The 11435-nt window shown below is 36.0% G+C and overlaps 1 long non-coding RNA gene across 3 annotated transcripts in view; it reads right to left on the reverse strand.

The window, feature by feature from the left end:
- The window catches only part of LOC110219564 (uncharacterized), a 127854-nt gene that overhangs the window by 99818 nt on the left and 16601 nt on the right, over positions 1-11435 (reverse strand). The window contains exons 1-2 of one of the 3 annotated variants that reach the window (XR_013487338.1): positions 8836-9025; positions 7692-7865 (exon numbers count right to left, since the gene is read on the reverse strand). This is a non-coding gene — a long non-coding RNA (uncharacterized LOC110219564). Of the gene's footprint in view, positions 1-7691; positions 7866-8835; positions 9349-11435 lie in introns of those variants that run through there. The other 2 variants (XR_013487337.1, XR_002327674.2) reach the window with 2 other exon arrangements.

An 11435-nucleotide genomic window follows, 5' to 3' on the forward strand; every position in this document is an offset into this window, starting at 1 on the left:
TTTAATTTTCTAGGGGCTTCTGAATCACTTTGGCTAATTCTCAGTACACTGAAATGCGATACAAACAGGTGCACAGTAAGCAAAAAGCCCCTAACACCCTCCCTGGTTGATGTAAAGGGGAAAGCAAAGTGAGTTGTGTAGTATGCAGTTTAACAACAAATATAAGAATCATTTATTAAAAGTTTATTCTGTGCTAGGCACTGTGCTAAGAGCAAAGGTTGCAAAAAAAGGCAACAACACAGGCCCTACTTTCAAGGAGCTCATGTTCTAATGGATGAGAACACAAGGAAACAGCTAGGAAATACAAATACATATCTAAATAAACAGTCATCTCAGAGGGGATGCACTGGATAGGCAGCTCATTGGAGCAGTGGACAGAGCTCTGTGACTGCCTGGAGTTGGTATATCTGGAGTTCATATAGGGCTTCAGACACTTACTAGCTGGGTGTCTCTGAGCAAGTCACTTAACCCCTGTATGCTGCAGTTTCTTCACTTATAAAATGAAGATAATAATAGCATTTATGTCCCAGGATTCTGTGAAGATATAACAACCTTAAAACAAAATATCATACATGCTGGCTATTTGGGGTAGGGAAAGGGGGAGGCAAAAAGCCGTCTTAGAGAAGGCAGGCACTGATTGAGTTGAGTCTTCAGGGAGGCCCCCAGGGGGAGGGAAGGAGGGAAAACAACCTAAGCATAGGGGATAGCCAGTGAAAAAGTATGGAGATTATATTATAAAGTGGTAATCATCAAGACAATCTGGTACTGGCTAAGAAACAGAGTAGTGTATTAGTGGAATAGATTAGGTACATGATACTGTACATGTAGTAAATGACCACAGTTAGTCTAGTGTTTGATAAACCCAAAGATCTAAGGTTTGGGGGGGCAAGCATTCACTACTCAAAAAAAACTGCTGAGAAAACAGAAAAGCAGTCGGGTAGAAACTAGGCTCAGACTAACATCTCACACCATATAAAAAGATGAGGTCAAAATGTGTGTATGATTCGGACAGAAAGGGTGGTATCAAAAGCAAATTAGGGGAGTAAGGAACAGGTTACCTGTCAGATCTATGGATAAGGGAAGATATTATGACCGAAGAAGAGGATCATGGGAAGTAAAATGCGTAATTTTGATTCCATGAAATGAAAAAGGTTTTGCACAAAAACAATGCAGCCAAAATTAGAAGGAAAACAGGAAACTGGGGGGGGGAGGGAGTTTTACATTAAATTTCTCTGACGAAGGCTCATTTCTCAACTCTATAAAGAATTGAGCTAAATTTGTAACAAAAAAAGCCATTCCCCAATTGATAAATGAACAAAGGACATAAACAGGCAGTTTTCGAAAGAAGAAATCAAAACTACAATGGTCTTATGAAAAAATGTTCTATATCACTATTGATTACAGAAATGCAAATTAAAACAACTCTGAGGTACTACCTCATGGCTATCGGATTTTCTAATGGGACGGAAAAGGAAAATGACAAAAAATAGGTTACTAATACGCTATTGGTAGTGTTGTAAACTGGAGAACAATTTAGAACTATGCCCAAAAGGCTTTAAAGCTGTGCATACCCTTTGACCCAGTAATACCACTACTAGATCTGCATCCCAAAAAGATAAAAGAAAAAGGGGAAAGGACCTATATATACAAAAATGTTTATGGCACCTCTTTTTGTGGTGGCAAAGAATTGGAAATTCAGAGGATTCCCATCAATTGCGAATGGCCGAACAGGTTGTGGTACATGGTTGTGGTAGAATATCACTGTGCTATAAGAAATGATAAAGAGAATGGGTTCAGGAAACTCTGGAAAGACTCATATGAACTGATGCAAAGTGAAGTGAGCAGAACTAGAAAACTGCATGCAGTAACAGCAATATTGTGATGATCAACTGTGAAAGACTTAGCAACTGTGATCAATACAATGATCCATGACAATTTCAAAGGATTCATGATGAAAAAATGCTACCTACCTCCAGAGAAAACTGATGAACTCTGAGTGCAAACTAAAAACATTTTTTAACTTTATTTTTCATGCTTTAAAAAAAAGATACAGCTAATATGGAAATATCTTGCATGACTTCACAGGTACAATGGGTATTCGCCTTCTCAATGAGTGGAGGAGGAGCTGCATGGAGAGAATTTGGAACTCAAATTTAAAAAAAATGAATGTTAAACATAAATGTAAAAAGTTATGGAGTCAAAAAATGGAGTGTTGTGCAAGCAATAGCAAAAATGACAACACTGCTGGATTATAGTAAACATAGAGGGGAATAAAGTGTAAAAAGACTGGAAAGGCAGGAAGGGACCAGGTTGTGAAGGACTTTAAAAACCAAACAGTGGATTTTTATATTTTATTCTGGAGGTAACAGGCACTACTAGAGTTAATGAAATGGAGGGGTGTGTGTGTGTATGTGTTGAAATCAACTCTAAAACTCACACCTCCTCAGCACCCTCTGCTCTTCCCTCTGGTTAGAGCAGATAGAGGATGGACTTCCCAAATCCTCCACCATTTAAGTAGGGTACTCAACCAGGGCATTCACCTCATCATTTCCCATCTGGATCTCCTGGAATTCATGATCTCCAGAAACTCATCGTCCAGTAAGATGAAATCAACTCTGTAACTCACATCTCCTCAGATCATTTCTCACCCCAGCTGCAGGACTTTATCATGACCCTACTCATGGTACTCTTTCCCTCTCCTTTCAGTTTATTTTTATGTGCTATATTCCTTCCTTTGGATTGTAAGCTACTTGAGGGCAGGAACTGTCTGATGTATTTCTTTGCATCCCAAGAGCTTAGTAGAGTAACTGGCACATAGTGGGCACTTAATATTTATTGACTCAGCCTCTAAGAAAACAATCAGAAGGCTATTGCTATAGCCCGGGTGTGAGGTGGTGAGAGTCTACACCAGGGTAATGTTTGTGTGAAAAGGAGAGAATGTAGAAGAGATGTTATGAAGACAGAAATGACAAGATTTGGCAAGAGACTGAATATGTGGGGTGAATGTAAGGAGTTCAGGATGACGATGAGGTTATGAGTCTGGGTGGCTGGAAGGATAGTATTGTCCTCAATAGTAATAAAGAATTTTAGAATGGAGTGGGCTTTGGGGAGAAATATAATAATTTCTGTTTTAGACATGTTGAGTTTGAGTTGTATATAGGACATCCAATTTAAGATGTCCAATAGGCACCTGGTGATACAAGGCTAGAGGTCAGGAGAGAGACAAGGGCTAGATAAATAAGTCTGAGAATCATCTGCATTGAGAAAATTGAATCTATGGGATATGCTGAAATCACCAAATAAGATATTAAGGGAGAAGAGAAGAAAGCCCAGGACAGACCCCTGGGGAATTCCTAGAGTTAATGTGTGTGACCTGGGTAAAGACACTGTAAAGGAGACAGAAGGGACAGTCAAATATGTAGGAAGAGAATAGCCTCTAGGGCCTAGGTACCATTTAGGGTTCTTGGACTTTAGAAATTTAAGAAGGACATAGACCTCTGTACTAAGCTCAAATCACTGTGCTAAATATTGGGCACCTGCAGAAGAAATTTCTAGGTTACATCTACACAAAGGTTGTTCCTTTTCATAATGTATGTAGGGGCTAGGCTGAAAGCATGGGGCTCTTGAGATTGCCTACCTGTTGGAGACAGTTGATATTGGTGATGGCAGGGATGATGTGCCCCCTTTTCAATAAGAGTTGTCAGGATAGCATCAGTTTATCAACAAGCATTTATGAAGCACTTACCATGTGTCAGATGATGTGATAAATGCTGCTGCTGTTCAGTTGTGTTCAACTCTTCATGAATCCATTTGGATGTTTTCTTGGCAAAGATACTAGAGTGGTTTGCCATTTCCTTCTCCAGCTCATTTTACAGATGGGGAAACTGAGGCAAACAGGGTTAAGTGACTTGCCCAGGGTCACACGGTTAGGAAGTGTCTGAGTCCAGATTTGAACTCAGGAAGATGAGTCTTCTTGACTCCAGGCCTAACATTCTATACACTGTGCCACCTAGCTGCCCTATTATAAGTGCTAGGAACACAAATACAAACAAAAAGAAAGATAGCCCCTCCCTCAAGGTGCTTACATTCTAATGAGGAAGACAAGGAATAAAAAGAAGCTGATATCTGGTTTGGGGTGGAGATGTCCAGAAGAGTGCAGCCTAGTGGGAAATGAAGAGATGGCTGGCTGGGCACCTTCCTGAAACGGAGATTCTGTGAAGAGCCCTCCAATCAGGAGGAGGGGCCCCAGAGGCAGAGAGTACTTCAGAAGTGTAAGTGGTAGGGCTGAAATAATCTTCCTGAATGAAAATTTCCTGGGTATAGTGAAGAAATCCAAAGGAGTACAGAGTGGTGGGATCAAAGGTAGTGTATAGTCGCTCACCTCAGCAGAGATTTGCTTCTTTCACTGAAATCAGAAGGGTGAGGATATAAACATATTTATACCCAACTTCAATATTGTGAATTCAGAGAAGACAAAAGTTTCTCTTCAAGGGAACTAATATTTATTAGGTACCTATTGTACACCAGACACTCTGCTAAGTGATATTCTTAACCATAGGATATTCTTAAACATAAGCATCAGGTCATGGAAAAAGAAAGCGCACTTTGAGGTGCATCTGGCTTTGAATTCAGATCGCCACTTACTAGCTATATGACCTTAGGCAAATCCTTTCATTTTTGGGGGTCTCAGTTTCCACATCTATTAAATGAGGATGTTGGACTATATTATGTCTTTTCCAGGTATGACATTTTATAATTACAAGCCTCGAATAGCTAAATTAATTAAGTCTCCACAAGAGATCACAAAAAGAAAGTCAGTATTTCACAATGCATGCATACAAATGCATTTGTTTTTAATTATTAGATTTATATATGAAATGTTCCTTTGTTTTGTTCGTGAGTATCCCTTCTTATGAGTAGGATCGCTAGACACCTGATATTTGTCTATTTGGTAATTTTCCCTGTGTAATTACATCTTAAGTCACCAAAACTAAGTCATAGGACTTAAAGCAGGAAGGTACCTTATAGATAAGCAAATCCAAGTTTCTTATTTTATACATGAAGAAACTGAGACCTAGATACATTAAATGACTTACCTAAGGTTATACAAATAACAGTTAGCACATAACTAGGATTGGAACCTTGCTCCTCTGACAGAGAGAACAATGGTTCAGCTGCCTCTCAGACACCAAAATGTCTGCCTACTACTACCAGAGCATATGAAGGACGGTGTACAGAATCTTTCCCTAAAAACTTTCCCTATCCTTATCCCCATTTCCCTGTAACTGCTGTTAATACCATTATTCTTTCTCTATTCTAAATTTAGCTTTAATCTCTTACATTTATGTAGTAAATATGATTCTACCATTTCCCCCCTGCACAACATTTCTTGGATCTTTCATTGAATTCTGTTTCTCATCAAATCCCTTAACACATTTCTAGTAACCTTAAATCTGGTCTATGCATTCTTCATCATATGGTTCTCACATTTATTTCCTATTCCTTCTTCCAATTGTTCCTGTGCATCTCTGCCAAAATTAACCCTAAAAACACTTTGAAAGAATCATTTCCTCCTTAAAATCTTTTAATATATTTCTGTCATCTTCTAGATAAAGCATTCTTAACTTTTTTATGTCATGGATCCCTTTGGAAGTTGGTGAAACCTTTCTCAGAATAATATTTTTAGAAGCGAATAAATAAATAATAGCATTGATAATAGCACTTTACAGATTACGAAGCACTTTACAAATATTATCTCATTTGTCCCTTACAACCACTCTGTGATGTAGGTACTAGTATGATACCCATTTTACAGTTGAAAATACTGAAGCAGATAGAGCTTGTGGCTTAGCCAGCATCAATCAGCTAGTACATGTCTGAGGCACCCTTGGAAAACAGGTTTTCCCAACTCCAGATCCACTGTGCCATGCAGGTGGTGGGACATATGATATATAGGATAACAAAGGAAACTAACTATGTTGAAATACAGTTATCAAAGTACTTTTTAAAGTTCATAGACCCCAGGTTAAGGAGCCCTGTTCTAGATTAAATTCTGTTTCCTGATGGTACTGCAAAGGTCCTCTCTATTAGCTAAACTTCAGAAATGAAATAATTTTCATCCTTTTTTACACTTCTGCTTGCTCTGTTCCTCAAGCAAATATACTTGCCATCCCCTATGTACAGACCTCCCTAAATCTGATTACTCTTGTTGAAGCTGTCAAGTCATCACATGCCTCCCATTTGCTGCCATGCAATTGTTCTTCTCCTTTAAGACTCATGGTTTTTTCTATTTTAAAAATCTGAGTAAAGAAAGGAACATTTCTATATACATAGAAAAAAGAGAAAAGGGAATTCTATATGAAATTGTGAATTTCCATTTTATACTGCTCACTCTAAAAAAAAAGACCTATAAAAAATCTTACACATTACTTTCAAAATTTCCCTGCTTTTCTATGCTTCCTTCTGAACTTCTCTGAGTTTTCTTCTATACATTACAAAAACTGATAAAAGTGATAATATTTCATGTTAGTTTCTTTTCCTCCAGGAAGTCTTCACGCATCGAGCACTAAGCTTTCCTAATATTATGGTAGTTTATATATATCAGGGTGAATTTCTTACATGCAAATGAATTTGCTTTTATTTTCCCCCCTTGACTGTCTCTTTAAAAACAAACACAATGTCTCTATCCTTTCTAAAATCTTGCACCTTTTAGTACAGTGCCATATGTTCCTATGGCTATTCAATAAATGTTGACGATAACAATGAGCCCGTTTGACTATGCAGTCACCCAGCTGCTTCTGGATGGGAAACCATACGTAAACCAGCACATAGTAAGAATACGTCATCAAATGTGAATCTGCAGTGATACAAGAAGAGAACATAAAACACACTTGGCACATAGTAATGAGAAACAGTTCTTAACGTTCATTTCCTGCTGTACCAGCTAGACCACCTGAGATCTGAACAGAACCAAAGTTGTTTGAAACAATTTTATGTTTGTGAAATGAATTTAATAAACCTATGTGTTGAATGACCTCTACAATCTCATCTTGAACCTGGTGACAGAGGTGTTAATGTGTGCTCACATTTGAAGTCTTAACCTAGTTGTTAAGTTTTATTTTTTTCATTTGTGAGGCTATGATATAGTGTTCAGTGTTTAAGCAGGGTACCTGTTCTTTTCTTTTCATAGCATAGGAAAGGAAAATAACATGTTACCACTTGAAAGAAGATTGATTTTGCAGCAACCATAAAGAGTATGATAAAAGCACAAAAATGATCAATACAAAAACAACAGACTAGGTCTCAATCCTTTTATCTGTTTGTACAAATTATTCCCATGACTGCTTCCATAATGGTTGGAATTGTTTAAAAAGTTGCCTTTGCTTTCAAGGTGTCTTAGATGAACTACAGCAAGGGATCAGTGTCTCTTTCTCTCTCTTTTTCTAGAGCTTCCTTCTTTAACTGCTGTATAGTATCTGAGTAATGTCTTAACGTCTTCTCCAGATTCTAGCTCTTGCCAATAAGCATTCACATGCAATAGGAATCCAGCTTGTTACACTTGGTTGCTTCCTGCCCAATTATTGATATTTTTACTGTGGTTGCAGCACTAGGAATTTGGTATCACTATAAATGGTGGCACCAATTAAGCACAGCAATATTCCTATGGATGGAGAGAAAAAAAAAGTTGATACCTGTGTAACAGCTGAAGAATCTTTCATCTTTGCAGATATTTCAGAAATAAGTGGGATATTTTTGATGATTAGTCTTCAACAGGACAGAATGTTGGAGTAAGGAGTTCCAGAAATTTCTGTGCCAGTTGAGGTTTGGCAGTTGGTTCCTTCCAGCTGTTCCTAACAGGGTTCTCTCTGCAGGAATTGAAAAATGGCTCATAGTTATGAAGTAGTAAGAAGTCTAGGATTTTTATCCAATAGTTTGTTTTGTTACCTTTTTTTTCTTTTCAGAATCTAAAGGGACAGGAAATGGGATGTAAATCTAATAATGAAAGGCTTATATTTTGAAAATTATGTCTATATGATGCCCAAACAGCAGTTGAATAAATCAAATAACTGGTCAGTTTGGTGAAAAAAATCCAAGTGGCAATTTTGTGTCATATAAGACTTCAAACCTAGTTGTATTGAATTTTTCACTGGCTATGTTGACATCATGTAGATTGCCTGAGGGAAGGGGAGACATGGACTCCCCACAGTAATTTTAAGTTTCAGACTTCACAATTCTCAGGCAGACACTTATTGGTTAACTAGGCTTACTCACGTTCTTATGTTGTACATCTGTTGAAGAAAAAGAGGAGAAGAAGGGAATAAGATACTGCTTAGATATGATTTCTTTCCCCTCAGTTAAACTGACAAATTTTCAACTTTCTTGGAAAGGGGTGCATATGGCTATTCATTTTATATTAATTAAAAGCTCAAAAAATAGCACATGTATGCATATATTTGCCATAAAGAGATTGAATGTAATAAAATGCAAAAATAATTATTAGAGAGTGGTGAATTGCTAGTAATTGTATATATGAATGACATAAACTATCAGGCCAACAGATATAGAAAAAATATATACTTTTATCTTATTTGGTTTGCTTTCTGCTTTGCTTTTCTCCTAGATGTGGGTCTCACTTTAAGAAAATATGGCATATGAAAATATGAACTTCTAAGACCAAAAAAATTAGGGGACTACTCATGTAACCAATCATTTTTTTTAATACCAAAAGAGTTACTGAAGATGTTATCCAGATAGTAAGGCTCCTTAATATTTATTACATGTGCTGCATTACTATGTGACCCAATTTGTAGAAATTTGACTTACATAATAACTCACCTTTTATCTATACAAAGGTAAAATTACAAACTCTTAAATGGGATTCAGATTTGAGTTATTTATCCTTCATATAGTTCTACAACTGAATAGAGTTTGAAATTATCTGTTGAATTGCAGCTGTGTACCATCACACTTAGATAACTGAGAAAAACCCAGAATTATCTAGAATAGAAAGAAATAGTAGTCAATAAGATAATGACCTGTAAAACAAAATTAATTCTGTTCAATCTGTGCTGTATAAATCTGTTCTGTTTCTTTGAAAGGGTTGTTTTCTTTTGAAATTATGCTAGGTATGATATATACACCCACACAGCATAATGGCTATGAGTATGCATGTGCTTTTTAAAATCTCCCACTGAAATGGTAAGATTCAATAATTCATATACTCTCTTAAAGTTTTTCATTATTTGCTCAGGTGCTATAGTACTTTTAATGTTTTAATTATTATGCCAGAAAGCATCATTAGAAATAAGCAAGAAAAGGAGGAAGGAGGTTGGTATTGTCAGATCTCAAATTATATTACAAAGCAGTAATTATCAAAACTATCTGGTACTGAATAAAAAATAGGAAAATACATTAGAAGTACAGATTAGATAAGTAAACGCACAAAGACATTGAGTTATCAGTAAACCTAAGAACACAAACAATTGCAGAAGGGACTCTGTATTTGATAATAACCACCAAGAAAACTAGAAAGCAATTTGGCAAAAAAAAATTTAGAAAAGCATCTTATACCATAGAATGATATAGCAGGAAGACAACTAAATTATGAGTCAGAGAATCTGAGTCTGAATCCCAGGTCTACCATTTATTATCTATGTGACCTTGATCAGGTACTTAATTTGAGCCTCAGTTTCCTCATCAATAAAAATGAAGAGTGTGAACTAGAGGATGATAATTTCCTTTCAGGTTATAAATCTATGACCCAATGAGTACAAATAAAAAAGTCAACTTACACCAAAAGAGAGAGAGAGAGAGAGACAGAGACAGAGACAGAGACAGAGAGAGACAGCGAGAGAGAGAGAGAAGTGCTATTCACAATTGTAGGCAAGGGAAACCTTCACAAACAGATATATAGAATCAAAGAGATTATAAAAGTCAAAATAGACCATTTTATTACATAAAATGCTTTTGCACCAATAAAATATAAGCAACTAGAATGAGAAGAAAACTTACGGAAAGGTGAAAAAAACCCTTTGTACTAAACATTTCTGTTAAAAATGTGATGCTCAAAGTCTATAAGGGAATTGACTGATACAAATCATTAAGAAATTATTATGAATTTTTATTTTTAACTTGTTTTTTTGTGAACTCTTGTGCATCATTTGTCATATGAACTCAGAGATAAAAATCAAATGTAGAAATAATACTTCAGGGCTCCTCTACCTTCTAACATAAATCTAATCTCTAAATCTAAGTTTAGTTAGTAATATATAGAGTACTTTCTGAAAATCATCACAATTTGCTATTTTCTTAATTTTAAGCATTTATTACAGATTTTAATTATGGTCCCCTATATAATCATTACCACATTAGTGCTTAATGTTTGCTTCAATTTCCAAAAGCAAAGACAGGTAAAGAAAGATGGGCACTAATGAGGCATTAGTAATTGACATGTATTTTTCTATGGAAAATTGAGTTTACTATTCTAACTTCTAATGAGTTTTTATATATAGGTATGATTGACAAAAACCTTCCTTTATGACATTTGCAGTGAGCTAAGTACTGCATAATTATATGGAGGTGTTAAATATAAGGTTAAGTAGCATATTTCTTAGATTTTAAACTAGGAACTTTTTAAAATACAGAAAAGTTGCAAAATTTCACAACAGCTAATTATTTGGAAATTAATTGAAATGATAGCATTTTTACTATCCTATTCTTTTTCCTATAAGACAATTCACATTTTAATAAAAGGTATTATTTATTTGAGGTATGGCTTACATATCTACTGTAACCAAATTTTTTATGGTATTTAGAAATACTAATAGTTCACCAATGATTCTAAAATTATTTGAGTGACATTTCTGAGTTCATCTTTAATTCATTAAGCAAAGATTGTTCAGAGGCAAGCATAACAATTTTTCTAATTAATAAGCTCCACTATTGGTGACATCTTTTTCTATTTCTAAAGAGGTGAATAGCACAAAATGCCATAGGCAAAATGCAGTCCCATGTTACCAAATAAATGTTCAAGGTACAGCTTATAATGTTGAAAAATAGAAAAATAAATTGACCTTGATGAAGTGTGTCTTCTTTTGTCTGTTCCCAGGAAAGTTTATTTCAGGTATTTCTACTGCTGAAATGATTAGAGTTAACAGCTTTTCCCCTCCATTTTATTTTACAGGGTCTCTTCATCTTCCTGATATATGGGGTGTACAACACAGAGGTAAGTCTGCTTGGAGTATCTCAAGGCTGACAGAGTGAATGAGAGAAATGACAGGTTTCTTATCTTGATAACTGAGGGACAAAGTTGGCTTTCCATATGAGTGTCCTACTGCCCTTCATGCTTGGACTAGCTTATATGCATCCCAGCTTACCATTAAACACAGACACCCTGAATAAAGGGACAGACTCATTTCTCATAGGCATTGACTAAT

The sequence above is a fragment of the Phascolarctos cinereus genome, unplaced genomic scaffold (assembly GCF_003287225.1).
Source record: "Phascolarctos cinereus isolate Bilbo 61053 unplaced genomic scaffold, phaCin_HiC Scaffold_5;HRSCAF=322, whole genome shotgun sequence".
Classification (NCBI taxonomy): Eukaryota; Metazoa; Chordata; class Mammalia; order Diprotodontia; family Phascolarctidae; genus Phascolarctos; species Phascolarctos cinereus.